Below are 16,173 nucleotides of genomic sequence, written 5' to 3' on the forward strand. Positions count from 1 at the left end.
GAAACCATAAGACAAACTCTTAACTATAGAGCACAACCTGAGGATTGCTGGAGGGGAGATGAGTGGGGGATGGGCTAAATGAGTGATGGGTATTAAGGGGAGCACTTGTGATGAGCACTGGGTATTATATGTAAGTGATGAATCACTAAATTCTACTCCTGAAACTAATATTCAGGAGTAGAACACTCCTATACACTATACACTATACACTATATGTTAATGAACTAGAATTTAAATAAAAAATTGAAACCAAGAAAATTTGAGAAACTATGGATGGAAGTACCATTTACTGGAATGGAAGAGATCCAGATGAAGGTGAAAGTCTACGTATAAAGAAAGTCAAGAAGGTTGATGAATCAGTTTATTAAGCAAGGTGAGGTGCATCTTGTGACCTAAATCATAAGCTGCATGTGAGAATTACCTGAGAAGATTTTCAAAATACCAGAGCCTGGGCTCCACCCCAAACCGAATCAATGAATATTAGGCATTGGTATTTTTTAAATGTTTATAGGTGATTCTCATATGAGAACAACTGTCCTGAATGATATGGAGATTAGTCACTAGTGAGATCAATAAAATTCATTGATAGGGAGAGGCTTAAGATGGGAAGAAACGAGGAGAGCAGCTCATATACTAGTGGTCATCTATCAGATGGGGTGGACTGTGTTAAACTGGACTTGAAAATCCACTCTGGAGTAGACATGGCCCATCTGTTCTTACCTTTGTGATAATTTGCATCTCTGGAGAAGGGCCTCATCCACCCCAGTCCAACTCTGTGTAGACCAACCACCAAGACTGTGGGGTATTCATTGTCAAACTATCCAAAACCACATGAGAACAATAGATATGGGGATGCTTCCCCTTGACCAGGGACACCAAAATAATATAAACCCTCCCACCACCTCTCCAACTCTCTGTACCCATCTGATAAGCTTCTAACTCGAGGAGAAAAAAATAATTATGTTGATATATGTGGTGTTAATCTTCCAATTTAAAAGCTGTGAGGAAATATTTATTTCATCAGGTTTATTTTTTTTAAAAAATAATTCATCTTAAAATATGCTTTGTCCAAGTCTTCATTACACTGCTTATGGAATAATTCTCACAAATTAACTCAAATAAAATCCATCTAATGGGAGGTGAGAAGAGCTGATATAATTGTACACTTTCCTAATGTATATTAATCTCTAGATTAATTTTCTAATTTTAAAAAAATGAAGAAAGTTGAGCACAAAATTGAGGTATAAATTAATTATAGGAGATGAAGAAAACTAGGGAAATAATTAGATAAAGAAACATATTACTCTGATGTTATATAGGGAAGGAAAGTTTAAAAACAGAAGACAGCAAAAAAATAGACTTCACTTGCCAAGCAATGACCACAAATGAGTGTAGTAGTAAGGGAAACATAGGACGTTTTGGAAGACATAGCTGGAGGCCACATCTAGTATAAGGTCAGAAAAAATCTCCCAAAGAAAGTGAAATGTTGAAGCTGACACCCAAAGGATCAATGTCTCAGGAAGAGAAAATAGTACCCAAAATGCTAAAGCAATAGAACACTGGTAAGTTTGAGGAATTGAAAGAAGTTTAAGATAGTTCTCAAGGGAAGAGTCCGAAATGGGACAGGAAAGACCAGCTGGAGACTAATGAAGGGGTGCCTAGTGACCAGGTTCAGAATTATAAATTTATCACAGGAAAGGGAGGGCACTAGAGGGTTTTCAGAAGGTGGATGAGAGTAATATTACTGATTCTTCATTTTACAAATACCACTCTGGTTTACATGTAAAGAATGGATTGGGAGCAAGAGATCTAGGTGAGAGACAAACCACCTCTGGACAGTGATGGTGGTTAATGATGGTGAGGGTGAAGGGAATGGACTGAGTTGAAAGATATTTAGGAGGTGGAATCAATAAGACTTGCTGATTAATTTGATGAAAGTTTGAAAGGAATAAAAAATGACTCCATATATCAGGTACAGGTCCCTGGGTGAGTGGCAGAGTGATTCATTGAGTGAAAAACACAGGGAGGGACAAATTCAGAGGTGGGAATATGAGTTTCCCTGTATACATTTTGAGGTTTGGTTGACTATAGGTCATCCACGTGGTGGTATCGCACCCAAAGTAGTTTGAGAGATAAATTATGTGTATATATATATTTTTTTTCCTTTTAAATTTCAGGAAAAGTACTTAGAATGGAAAGTAGAGATGGTTTAGGTAAGGGTGAGAAACTCTGATCAATAACTTTTAACCTGAGGTCTTCAGAAGTTCATCCCACTCAATAGCAAAGCTTCAAGAAGGCCAAGGAAGGAGGAAACAGGACCAATAAGGTGGAAACATTTGGCCTATTTATTGCTGAAAATAGAAACTTGAATAGGAAACTAACAAATGCCTCTAGGTCTATAATGAAAATCACATGGAGAATGGTGTCCAATTTTTACTCATCTCCCCTAGGACAAAAGAACAAGAAATGACCTACAACAGGTGAGATTTCTAATAAATTAAAGTAAGAGCTTCTTTAATAAGGTTGTTAAAATCTGGAATGAGTTTCTTATGATTGTGGTAGACTCTTCTTGCTTCAAGTATTTTTATGTCATAATATTTTTCCTATCTCAAATATTTTAAGTATAACCGCTCTTGTAAAAAGAAGTGCAAGGATCTTCTCAGTGCTTTCTGTGCAGACCTATTTTTTGCATGTGACACTCAGCTTGATCTTTAATATTTAAAAAGACAAAGTCATAAGGCCAAAAGCAATTATTACTTTTTAGCAATGGAACTGAACCATGCCTGCTCCATAGAGAACAGTTAATTTGGTACATTTCTGACTTAGGATCTTTGCACTTGCAGCCTATTCTGCAAGTTCCTCAGATGAATGGGATGCCACATAGCATACCCAGATAATGGGTCCTACATACCAGATCCATTGAGGCTGTAGAAAGATCGAACTTCTGAAGTGTGAGTTTTCAGGTCCTTAAGAAAACAGCTATGTTCACTGCACTCAAGAATCCCAGCCAGCCCCAAAGAGACACAATTTAGAGTCACATAGGTGCATCAAAGTAATAGGGAGTCCATCCCTTCTTTTCACTTTCTCTGTGAAGCCACTCAAGGCTCCCCAAGGCAGAAGCCAAAACTAAGAATCTTATCCATGTCTCAGACTCACAGCAAGGATGAGTCACATAAGCTCTCTTTCATCCTCTGTATTTAAGGCTTCTCTCCCCAACACTTTATAGTAAAATTTTCCAGTGCTCATGATTAAGCCAAGAGCTGGTCTTGACCACTGTTTAACCTGTAAGGGTGATTGTTTGTTTGTTTGTTTTATTATGTTTAATCACAATTTCAACCCTACCTTGGCTTCTTCATAGCCAAAATGATCAAACTCTTCAAGTCTGATAATGTCCACATGATGGTAATCTTGTTTTTAGAACATACCTTTGAAGAAACATATAAATGCAAAAAGTCCCTATTAATTCCGTGAAATGTTTAATGAATTTGTATGAGTCATTGTGTCCATAAGTTATAGAGAAAAGGTGATACAAGATATATGTGTATATATGGTATTTCTTACTTCTTCAGACACATATATATTCATAAGAATAGAACAGTGGTTGTTAATCCTTGCTAACATTGGAATCACTTGGGGAGTTTTAGGTAAATACTGCTGTTCTAGCCCCACCCTGACCAATTAAATCATATGCGTGGGAGGAGGGACTGGACAGGAGATCTGACTTTTGGCTGTAGGTCAAGGTTAAGAACCACTGAATTAGAGGTCCCTTAATAAATCCAAGGCCTTCGGGGGTCTGAGGGGAATAGATTGTAAATTTAGAGTTTTCAGGACAAGTGCATTTGTTAGCTTTGTTTTGTTTTGTTATGTTTTCCATGCACTTTCCCTGAAAGCTTAACATACTAGGCCTGCACACCTTTGCCAGCACCCTACTATTTCACACCTGCAAAGAAAGGTTTGGAGACCCAGTTCAGTCCCACATTTCATCTACATCTTTTTAAAATGCGTTATAGAGTTGTAATGTAGAAAAGCTAATGGAAATACGAACTGTAAAAGGAATAAGCCATTGAAATTCAAACTGATAGATTGCCAAACTATGTCTGAGGCTTTAAAAAAAATTGCTTTTATTGGTACATCAATTAGTAACACTCATTTAATTCTCATTAATAAAAGCATCTCCTTTATACTCTTTATCTCAGGAAACAAACTGAAGATTGCTGGAGTGGAGAGGGGTGGGTAGGATGGGGTGGCTGGGTGATGGACACTGGGGAGGGTATGAGCTATGATGAGCATTGTGAATTGTGTAAGACTGATGAATCACAGACCTGTACCCTGAAACAAATAATATATAATATGTTAATAAAAAAAGAAGAAAAACCAATAAATACATTTTGCAGTGAGTGGACCACTGGAAAAAAAATTTAAAAAATAAAAGCATCTCCTTTACACTTACGACTTTTCATAAACATCACTTTTTTTCCAGAAAATGCTTGAAAGGCTAAGCTCTTGAAATTTTTAATTTGTCTTTAAAGATTTCAAATGTACTATTCTGCTTTTCTCCATACCAAGAAGAACTAATTGTTCTGAATTGATGCAAGGCTTGAGATTATATTGCATATAAACAAAGACATGGTAACTAGATAGCTAATTCTTTGGGTCTCCTAATTCAATGCTTGCTGAGAAAAAGTGCAAAATTTTCATTGTTGTTCTTAATATGTATTCGCAGAATGTCACTGCCCTCCAGTAAGTAAAAATCTTGTCTCTGAATTCTTTCACAAAAATCCTTTAGAGTTTTGAATAGTACAAAATATTACCAAAAAATACGTATGTTTTTGAGGCTTCATTTTTTTTATGGACCTTAAGTGGTATAGTAGGCGATGGAGCAGTTTGTAAATACATAAAGGTCAGCTCTCCTTGGTAAATGTTTAATGGACATACTTTCATTTAAATCTTCCAAACTGAATAGTAGTTAATACATGCCATAAAAGAATTCAATATGAGGTTTCAAAACCACTGTTATTGTCATTTGAACTACTGTTATTCAGTGTCATTGTCATTACCAAGTTGCTTGGGAGGTTACCCATTTTAGTTATGTTGCTAAAGTCAACTTGGTTTGCTGGTGTTATTTCTTTGTTCTTCCCTTCTTCTTTGGCACTTTTCTTTGGCCCTTATTATAGTCATCATGGTTATTTTTGTTTATCTTTCTTATGATAAATACAAATATATCTTAAGGCAAAAGACACAGAACAAATGGAAAAACTACAGCACAGTTGAAACCAAAATTGCAGGTGAGATGGTACAAAAGAAAATGATGAATTCTTTTATTTTACTTATTTTATTTTATTATGTTAGTCACCATTTGAAAATGATGAATTCTTAAACTTCTTTAAGAGATAGCACAGATCCCTATTACAAATATACTGTAAGTGTGTAGATATACTGTGTGTAGAATTAAAATACAAGTCCATGCTCTGTAAGTTTTATTGTGTGTAATTAAAATGTCTGAGAAAAGGCCAGTACATGAAGACAGAGTTATGCAGTCAGCCAGAGGCACCTTCCTTCTTATCACAGAATGGACAGCTAAAAACTGCAGTGAATCAGGGAGGTGAGGCTATAAGGTAGACCAGGAAGGTTAAGAAGTCTGCAAATATGAAGAAGGGATGGTCAGCATGGAGTTGTGGTTCAGGCACCGAACAGTCAGGAACCAGGAATATAGGAAAAGCCAAGGACAAGACAGTGATACATGAAAAGCCAGGTCTGGGTTGGGAGTATGAATGTAACAGTGATACACTAGAGACTTGGTCTCATCATTTGTTAAAACCTAACAAAGGGGGTGTCTGGGTGGCTCAGTTGGTTAAGCATCTGCCTTTGGCTCAGGTCATGATCTCGGGGTCCTGGGATCAAGCCCCACATTGGGCTCCCTGCTCAGCAGAAGTCTGCTTCTCCTTCTCCCTCTACCTTTCCCCCTGCTTGTGCTCGCTTGCTCTCTCTCTCTCTCTGTCAAATAAATAAAATCTTAAAAAAAAAAAAAACTAACAAAGACCACCTCCAACAGAAACCCCCTTGTACTCTTCAAACTGTGGCCCATTGAGACAACCTGAAAAGTGGCCCCAAAATGTAACTAATTTGTTAGCAACCGTATCAGTCAGATCCTGACCTTTCCCATGTTTATAGCAAATACTGTAATTTCTAGTGTCATAGTATATATATTTTAATTACATATTTTATTTAGATTTTATTGTTAATATGTGGAAATTACTGTTTCTGTTTGATAAAAGTTTAATGTTAAAAAGTAATTTTAAAGTTCACTTTAAAAAGTCCTGAAAGTTTTCATTCTTAAACACATTTTAATTAATTAATTAATTAATTTTTTAGCTAAGTTTTTTTAAGATTTTATTTATTTAACAGAGAGAGAGAATATAAGCAGGGGGAGCCGCAGGGGGAGGGGGAGAAGCAGGCTCCCCTCTGAGCAGGGATCCCAGCGCGCGGCTCGATCCAAGGACGCTGGGATCATGACCTAGGCCGAATGCAGACGCCAAACCGACTGAGCCACCCAGGCGTCCCTCTTAAACACATTTTAAAATGAAATGTGGGAGCGCCTGGGTAGCTCAGATGGTTAAGCGTCTGCCTTCAGCTCAGGTCATGATTCCAGCGTCCTGGGATGGAGCCACGTGTAGGGCTCCCAGCTCAGTGGGGAGTCTGCTTTGCCTTCTCCCTCTGCTTGTGCTCTGTCTCTGTCTCTCAAAATGAATAAATAAAATAAATAAAATCTTTAAAAATAAATAAATAAAATGAAATGTGTTTTTAAATCATTCTTTCTTGTGAGAGCATGATGATAAAAATACAGTGAGTACCTGATATTAAAATATACCTCAAAGCTACAATAATTAAAAGAGGAAGATACTGTTCTAAAAACAGAAAAGTTGAGGAAAGAGAATGGAAAGCCACATATATGTACATATGTGTATACATGTGTGTGAATAAATGTATTTAGTTAATCATAAGAGAATTTCAAATCAATTAGAAAAGTATAGATTATTCAATTAGTTATATATTTGGAAAAATAAATAAGATTCTTATCTCACATCATACATCAAAATTAATTCTAGTTGAATAAGAAGTTAAATAAACTTATCCGATGAATTACAAAAGTAGGACAGATTTACTCAATCTCTGCCAACATACATTTCTTATTTTAATGTTAAATACTAGGAGGGAAAAAAAGTTTGAATATTAATTATAATAACCAATCTTATGAGAATGCATATATACCCCATATTATCAAGTGAATCCTAAATCTGCATTCAGAAAAGTCAATGGCTTTGTGATCAGATGTTGGCCTTCTTTTCCACCAAACCATTAGCCAAAGCAGGCAATAAAAGTAAGATTAATTCCATTGCTTTCATTTATTCTATTTCAGTTATAATTCTTATCAGAGGTACAAATGGTCAAAAGTTTTCAGTAGAAGAATGAATAATGACATGACAAACAACAAACTAAATCATCATTTTCTTTACTTGAAAATTATATTAAAACATTTGTTATTTAAAAATTTAAATGTCAGATATAAAATAATAAAAGAATAGAAGAAATATAACTGAACATTTGTCTGATCTCATGAGGAGAATGTCTTTCAACCCATAAACCCCAAAGAAGGAAGCACAAAAGAAAAGACTGATAGATTTGACTAATAAAAATTTTAAATTTCAGTACCTGAAAAATAATACAAACAGAATTAAAAGTAAAATAAAATTGGAAAAATATTTTTAAATGTAGATGGCTGGCAAGTTGTTAAGTCCTTCACATACAGATTTCTGACAAATCAATGAGAAAAAAAGAGTAACAGATAGGAAAGGAATTAACAAAAGAAAAATTCTCCATGGGCTATTAAGTGTGAAACTGTCAAATTGTAACAACAGTTATATTTTTTTCTATAAAGTTGGCAAAGATTAAAAATCTAAGATGTCAAAATACGAGATACTTTTTTGAAAGTTTTTATGAAAAGCCTACTTTTGGGGCGCCTGGGTGGCTCAGTCAGTTAAGCGTCTGCCTTCGGCTCAGGTCATGATCCCAGGGACCTGGGATAGGGCCCCACATCGGGCTCCCTCCTCAGCGGGAACCTGCTTCTCCCTCTCCCACTCCCCCTGCTTGTGTTCCTGCTCTCTGTTTCTCTCTGTCAAATAAATAAATAAAATCTTAAAAAAAAAAAAAAAAGGAAGAAAAGTCTACTTTTATTGTTTTAAAGATTTTTATATATTTATTTTAGAGAGAGGAAGCACAAGCGGGGGAGGGGCAGAGGGAGAGAAACAAGCAGACTCCATGCTGAGCAGGGAACCCCACATGGGGCTCAATCCCAGCACCATGAGATCATGACCTGAGCCGAAGGCAGATGCTTAACTGACTGAGCCACCCAGGTGCCCCTGAAAAGTCTACTTTTATCATTGCTGTGAGAATACAAAATAGAGCACAATATATGGAGGACAATTTGGCAATAAATAACAAAAACCTTTAAAATTTTTATACTTTGCAAGCAGTAATTTCATTTCTAGGATTTATGACAAGGACAAATTGAGAAATATCTAAATATTCAATAAGAAACTGATTATATTAAGGTGTATCCACACTACCACTAAAAAAAAGTTATAGGTTGTTATTATACATGTTTGAGTGCTTTTATTATGACATGAGAAAAAATGACATAAAGAAAAGAAGTTATAAAAGCAGTACTAATTAGCATAGTTACCTCGGGCAATGGAATTACCATAGGGACTATAACTTCAAAAACGCCTTCCAAAAAGATAGAAGTCATTATACTATCTGATTGCTAGTAAGATAGATAGGCAAGATATACCAAATGACAGCTATCAAGATGGAGGGGGGTTGATTCTCATAAATAATATAAATATGTGGAAAATAGACAATATAACACTCTACACTTTTTTTTTTTTTTAGAGAGAGAGGGAGGGAGGGGAGAGGGAGAGGGAGAGAAGAATCTTAAGTGGTCTCAATCTCACAACCCTGAGATCATGACCTGAGCTGAAATCAAGAGTTGGAGGCTTAACCGACTGAGCCACCCAGGTGCCCCAGCACTCTACAATTTTAGCAGGATATAGCACCAATCTAAATAGCCCTGTTATTTTTTTAAGCCATTATTGTCCTGGCTATGAAATTCTTTACCATAAAAATTCAGTCCAATTGAACTGCTACACAGAATGTCAAAGGAATTTGGTATTTTCTGAAAATCACAGAGAACAAAGAACAAAAGGATTGACAAGATACTATAGTTGGGCAATATTCTGATATAGATGCATCTCTCAATTCTTTTAGAATTTGACCCTCTCCACATTTAATTGCTAAACATTGCAACATCTTATGTGGCACAGTGTATATAATGCTGGAAAACATCCTGATTTTCCAAAAGGAAAAATATTAGAAACCAAAAATTAGCAGCCTGATATAGGTTCACAAGACAAAATTGTCAACAAACTATTAAACCAGTAGATGTTAAGTTAGAAAGAAAATGATTAAGAACAAATCTTCCAGCCACTAAAGTGTGTTCAACCACTGAAAGTCCAGGTTAGAAAAAATCGGGCATCACCCACTGGGAAGAAGACTTGGAAGCCGTGTGTCACTACCTCCCACTGACCTTCCAGGTGGATCCCTAGGGCTGGTTGCCTCCATATACATTGCATTCCCTCTATAAGCCACTGTTCCCCTGAAATCCTCTTTTGCTGTCCTAGACCAGGCTCTCCATTTCACTGGTGCTCATCCTAGCTTGGCAGCAAGTAAACAGCAGTGCTAAGAGTGCTTGGACACCCCCCAGAAGTTTTATGGCCATGCGTGCCACAAAACAGTGGGGCATGAATCTCTAGCCCTCCAACATGAAACGAAGAGCCATGTATCAAACTGAAGGTGTTGATATGTGCTTAGGTCTCTCAGAGGCTTGTTTCTTTTTCTTTTTTTTTTTTTTTTAAGATTTTATTTATTTATTTGAGAGAGAGAATGAGATAGAGAGAGCATGAGATGGGGGAGGGTCAGAGGGAGAAGCAGACTCCCCGCTGAGCATGGAGCCCGATGTGGGACTCGATCCTGGGACTCCAGGATCATGACCTGAGCCGAAGGCAGTTGCTTAACCAACTGAGCCACCCAGGCGCCCCTCAGAGGCTTGTTTCCATCAGCACAAATCATTCATAAATAATCTTGATAGACACAGGAGTGAACTCAGCACTCAGGGTGTCTTTTCCTGGATAGAGCACCAAGATGTTTTCTAAGAAATGCTTATAAGTAGGAGCCTTCTAGAGAGATACACTGGAGAACTAAATCAGACTGATTTGTCTCAGTTTTTCCACCTTGGATAGGTTTAGTTAGCCCCTTCTGAAACTGGTCTCCTACCTTCCGCCTTGTTCCAGATATTTCCTTGACCAGCTGGCAGAACACTGTAATGGCCTTTTTACAAAGTAGATCAAGCCCTTGACAGAGCCAACCATTCATCACATTTTTCTGATCTGGGTTCGGACGGTTTAGAAAGATTAGCCATACCAGCTAGCACTAGCTCTCATAGAAGCAACAGGGTCAGGAACCATTCTATATGTCTCAGTTCACTTTAATAAAATGAGCAACCAGTTTAACCACTTACAGTTCTTCCCTGGTTTAGGATATGCATAGGATGGAACAACAGAAGCAAAAAGCACAAAAACCCTGTGCTGCCCAAATCTACAAGACTCCTATATGATCCTGTGGACAAAGCAATAATAGACTTCTAATACCAATGGAAAGTTCAACTTTAAAACTTCATAGTGTCCCAGTCCCTCTGTTTACTTAAAAAGAAAGAATATCTTACAAGCATGTTTCCCCCCGATAACACACCCACCAACATGCTCATATACAAGATCATCTGATGCATCTGGCTACACACTACACCCAACCACAGGACACTTCCTATTATTGGTTACGCTGACATCAAACATTTAGGAAAACTGACTACAAGCTAGGTCATCAAGCTAGTCAATTTGAAATCATCATGTCAAAAACTGGTATCATGCAGAACATATCATCTAACTACATCTAACTAGAGAAATAAAATATTTGAAAATTTAACATACACTGCTGGAACAACTTATCAATCAGAAAAACCAAAATGGAGTTATAAACTTTTTAGAAAATATTTAGAAAAATACCAGGGTGCTGTTACAAGTATTAGGTTCTAAAACTGTAGGACACAGAGTTATAAAGATTCTTAAAGTGTTAGTCTTAAATGCTTACATTAGAAAAGAAAGAAAAGTTCAACTTAGTGAAGTGAATATCCAACCACAAGGAATTAGAAAAAAAGAACAGCAAACAAAACTCAAGAAGATGAGAGAAAATAATAAAAATAAGAGCAGAAGTTAATGAAAAAGAAAATAAACATATAATGAAGAGGGTCAATAAAGGTCCAAAGAGCAATAAAATATACAAATCTAGAGAAAATAATCAAAATAAAAAAGAGAAGGGCATTAACACTTTTAAATAAAAAGGGGGTAAAGCTATAGTTGCTATAGAAATTAAACAGAAAATGTTTTTGAACAACTTTGTGCCTATAAATTTGAAAACTTAAATAAACATAAATACAGGTTAACAAAAACCAACTCTTTAAAAAAGAGAGAACATAAAGTGTCATATAAGCTTTTAGGAAATTGAACCAGTAGTTTAAAATACTCCCATTAAGTGCGTGCGTGGGCGCGCGCACGCGCGCACACACACACACACACACGATCCAAATGGATTTCTAGGAAATTCTACCATTCAAGCATTAGGAAATTCTAATATTACACAAACTATTCCATACAATGGAAAAAGAGTCATTTGTAATATAACAGCTTTCAAAACCAGAAAGGGATATTATAAGAAAAGAAAAATATAGGCCAATCTCACTTATGGTGAATATAGATGCAAAAACTCTGAAAATAAACATTTTTATAAAACAAATCAGACAATGTATAAATATGATAACTTATTAAGACCAAGTTGGTGTTTACTAGGAATTCTAGATTAGTTTATCATGAGAAGATCAATTAAAGTAATTCAGCACATTAACAATTTAAGATAAAAAAAATAATATCTTAATAGAAGCCAAAAAAATTGGATAACCTTCTATACCCATTTGTGATTTAAAAGAAGAGAAACAACCTCCTTAACACACTGGGAATGGAAGTCACTTTCTTAACCCAGTAAAGGGCATTTCAAAAGACCCAGAGAAACTTCATACCTAACAATGAGACTTTGAAAGTATCCTCTATAATCTCAGGATCAAGATAAGGATGCCTGTTCTCAACAACCCTATTCTACATTGTATTGGAGGTCCTTGCACAGTAAAGCAAGAAAAAGAAATAAAAGGTAAAGGATTGAAAAGAAACAAAAACTTTCATTATTTGTATATGATATGATTGTTTACACAGAAAATCTCTAAGGGAAAAAAAAGCTTAACACACAGGGATTACTTAATACATGTTTGCTGAGGAGATAAGAAATAAAATAATTGTGCAGATTAAGTGAAATAACCTGTCAACTATTTGGCCCATAGTAGAAACTTAATAAATACTAATTTCCTTTCCCTTAAAATTTACATTTTAGTTATTTATGTCATGTGGTCAAAAAAAATTTTTAAGTAAAAATTTAAATTATTTAGAGATGTTGGATTCAAAAATCAATACACAAAAGTAAGTTACATTTCTAGATATCCACAACAGTTAGTTAAAAACTAAATTTTTAAAATATAGGGTGGCTCGGGGCGCCTGGATGGCTCAGTTGGTTAAGCGACTGCCTTCGGCTCAGGTCATGATCCTGGAGTCCCGGGATCAAGTCCCGCATCGGGCTCCCTGCTCGGCAGGGGGTCTGCTTCTCCCTTTGACCCTCCTCCTCCCTCTCATGCTCTCTGTCTCTCATTCTCTCTCTCTCAGATAAATAAATAAAATCTTTTAAAAAAAATAAAAATAAATAAAAATAAAAAAAATAAAATATAGGGTGGCTCAGTCATTAAGCATCTGCCTTCGGCTCAGGTCATGGTCCCAGGGTCCTGGGATCGAGTCCCACATCGGGCTCCCTGCTCTGCGGGAAGCCTGCTTCTCCCTCTCCCACTCCCCCTGCTTGTGTTCCCTCTCTCACTGTCAAATAAATAAATAAAATCTTAAAAAAATAAAATAGCCATAAACATTTTTAAATATCTATGATAAAGTAAAGAATGTTAAGCCTTTTATAGAGAAAGCTTAAAAACTTCATTGAAAGACATTAAAGAATAGTGAATAAGGCCTATCATAATATCAGATAGGAAGACTAAATATCATAAAGTATATCATAATTCTCTCCAAATTGATCTTTTTTTCTATTTATTTATTTTTTTGATGTAGTGTTCCATGATTCATTGTTTGCGTATAACACCCAGTGCTCCATGCAATACGTGCCCTCTTTAATACCCGTCACCAGGCTAACCCATCCCCCCATCCCCCTCCCCTCTAGAACCCTCAGTTTGTTTCTCAGGTCCATCGTCTCTCATGGTTCGTCTCCCCCTCCGATTCCCCCCGTTCATTTTTCCCTTCCTACTATCTTCTTTTTTTTTTTTTTTTAAACGTATACTGTATTATTTGTTTCAGGGGTACAGGTCTGTGATTCATCAGGCTTACACAATTCACAGCGCTCACCATAGCACATACCCTCCCTCCAAATTGATCTTTAACTTCAGCACAATTCTAACAGAAACTCAACAAGCTGATTACAGAATTTATAGGAAAGAAAGGAGGGCCAACAAAAGCCAATGTACTTCTGAAGAACAAGGTGTGGGGAGGGGTTGGGAGATTCTCCCCACCAGCTATTAAGACTTACTGTAACCTATGGAAACCAAGGCAGTGTGCTGTTGGTGCAGGCACAGACTAATGTACCAAAGGAAGAATAGAGGGCCTAGTACTAAACCCATGCCTATATGGCAAATGAATTTATGACAAAGCAGACATTACAGATCATGGAAAAAGGTGATCAAATCAATCAATGACACAAGGCTGATTGTTTATCCAAACAGAAAAAAAAAAATGAAGTTGTATCCCTTTCCTACATTCTAACACAAAAATGAATTGAAATCAAATACTTAATATAAAACACCAAGTTATAAAATTTGCCAAAGACAATATCAAATATTTTTCTCTGTAACCTTGTTTCTTAAATAAGAAGCAAATAATGCAAACTTAATGAGAAGATTGATAAATTACAGTAAAATTCAGAATCTGAACTCACCGTTAAGAATGAAAAGCAAGAGGGGCGCCTTGGTGGCTCAGTTAAGTGTCAGACTCTTGGTTTCGGCTCAGGTCATGATTTCAGAGTCATGAGCTGGAACCCTGCATCAGGGCTCTAAGCTCAGCATGGAGTCTGCTTGAGATTCTTTCCCTGTCCCTCCCCCTCTGCCCCTACTCTCTGTCTCTGTGTCTCTCTAAAATAAAATAAATAAATAAAATCTTTTAAAAAAAAGAATGAAAAGCAAGCAATAGAGAAGAGAAAGATATTTACAACATATATAACCATTAAGGAGGTTGGTATTCAAAGGGTTCACTGTGAAGCATGTGTGTGCCCCACTGCTCCTCTGTAATTGCTTTTTCTTTTCCTGGCTAAGAGCCAGGTGAGGGTCCTGGCTGGCTATGGGGACAATGGGCTCAGTGTCAGAGTTTGTGCCCTCGTGGCAGCGGTGGTATTGGCCCAGTACATGTTCACCTTGAAGAGGAGGATACAGAAGAAGATCAAGATCATTGAGATGGATTTTGAGTCTAAGAAGTGACTAATTAAGAGTCTGCTGTCTTTGTGAAAATGATACCAAAACTCCAGAAACATCCAGTTCTCATCAAGAACCCTACAAGGGTAGAAAAAATTATCTGTGCCATGGTCTTGTCAAAGAAGGAGCCACCATACATACTTCTGATAATAACAGACTTTGATATGACACTAAGTAAATACAAAGGGAAGAGATGCCCAACATGTTATAATAGCAACAACTGTAAACTGCTTACAGATTAATGTCAAAAAAAGATATTCAACTAAAAGAAAAATATTAAGTTATTAAAGTTGATCTTGTTCTTACCAGAGACTAGAAGTACCCTTATATGGTAGACTAGAATACTAAGTTACATAATCTGCCAGTTGAACAAGCTTTATCAGAAGCCAAATTTAAAGAAATTATGGAAGAATCTGATGTCATGTTCAAGGAAGGAAATGAGAATTTATGTGATAAGCTCCAGAAACACAATATCCCTGTGTTCATATTTTTGCATGAAATAGGTGATGTACTACACTAGGTTATCTATCGAGCTAGTATTATTATCGAAATATCAAAGAAGTGTCCAGCCTCATGGATTTTGATGAAAATAGGCTTTCAAAGGACAAAGAGGGGAATTAATGCACATATTTAACAAAAACAGAATATTTCAATCCACTAAAAGACAATAGCAACTTAATGCTTTGAAAGACTCCCAAGTAGACTTACGAGTGTGGGAGCTAATATTAAATATATTCAGACAACTGGGTATCTAAATGATCGAATGGGTGAACTTTTAGGAAAGTACCTGGGCTCTTTCAATATCATTTTTTGTATAATTTAGTACTCATTTGAGATAGCCAACATTATCCTACATAAGATTCTATAAACACATATCTTTCAGGAATACCTCTCTCTCATAGAGCAACTGATACAAAAACTTCTCATCTGTTCTTCTTGCAGAAAGGCAGCTATTTATAATATATTCTTGCTTTTAAAGTTTTTCCTTTATGTTACTTCTGCATTTTCAAATATGTTGAATCCATCAGCTGGAAACTCCTTTTTCTCTACCTCTTCCAACACACTTCCCACCATATTTTTTTAATAGGTTAAAAACAAAACAAACAAAAAAAATTAAAGCCAAAATTAGAAAATAACTCCCTGCTTTTCTAAAATTGATTTTGGAGTTTAATATTATCAAGCACTTCCTCAGGAGTCCTTTTATACTGGGAAAGTTTATATAATTTTGAAAAGAAGTTGCATGAAATAGTCAAATAATGTGCATGATTTTAAGTGTTGCTGTTTTTATAATTTGGGTTAATTATGCTGATGGTATCACCATCTCCTTAAAAAAAAATAAAAGAGTGGGGGCAGGGGGATGAGGACCTCTTTAATGACCAGGAAAATAC

General features: G+C 36.2%; 1 protein-coding gene and 1 pseudogene across 1 annotated transcript in view; one reads left to right on the plus strand and one right to left on the minus strand.

Annotated features, from left to right (window-relative positions):
• Positions 1 to 16,173, minus strand: part of PDE11A (phosphodiesterase 11A) — a 397,322-nt gene that overhangs the window by 345,725 nt on the left and 35,424 nt on the right. The gene's annotated exons all lie outside the window — the stretch shown is intronic.
• LOC123839098 (cytosolic 5'-nucleotidase 3A-like) lies at positions 270 to 15,653 on the plus strand (annotated as a pseudogene).

Source organism: Mirounga angustirostris, unplaced genomic scaffold (genome assembly GCF_029215605.1).
Source record: "Mirounga angustirostris isolate CCGP_5_RB_7025 unplaced genomic scaffold, mMirAng1.0.hap1 SCAF_3, whole genome shotgun sequence".
Classification (NCBI taxonomy): Eukaryota; Metazoa; Chordata; class Mammalia; order Carnivora; family Phocidae; genus Mirounga; species Mirounga angustirostris.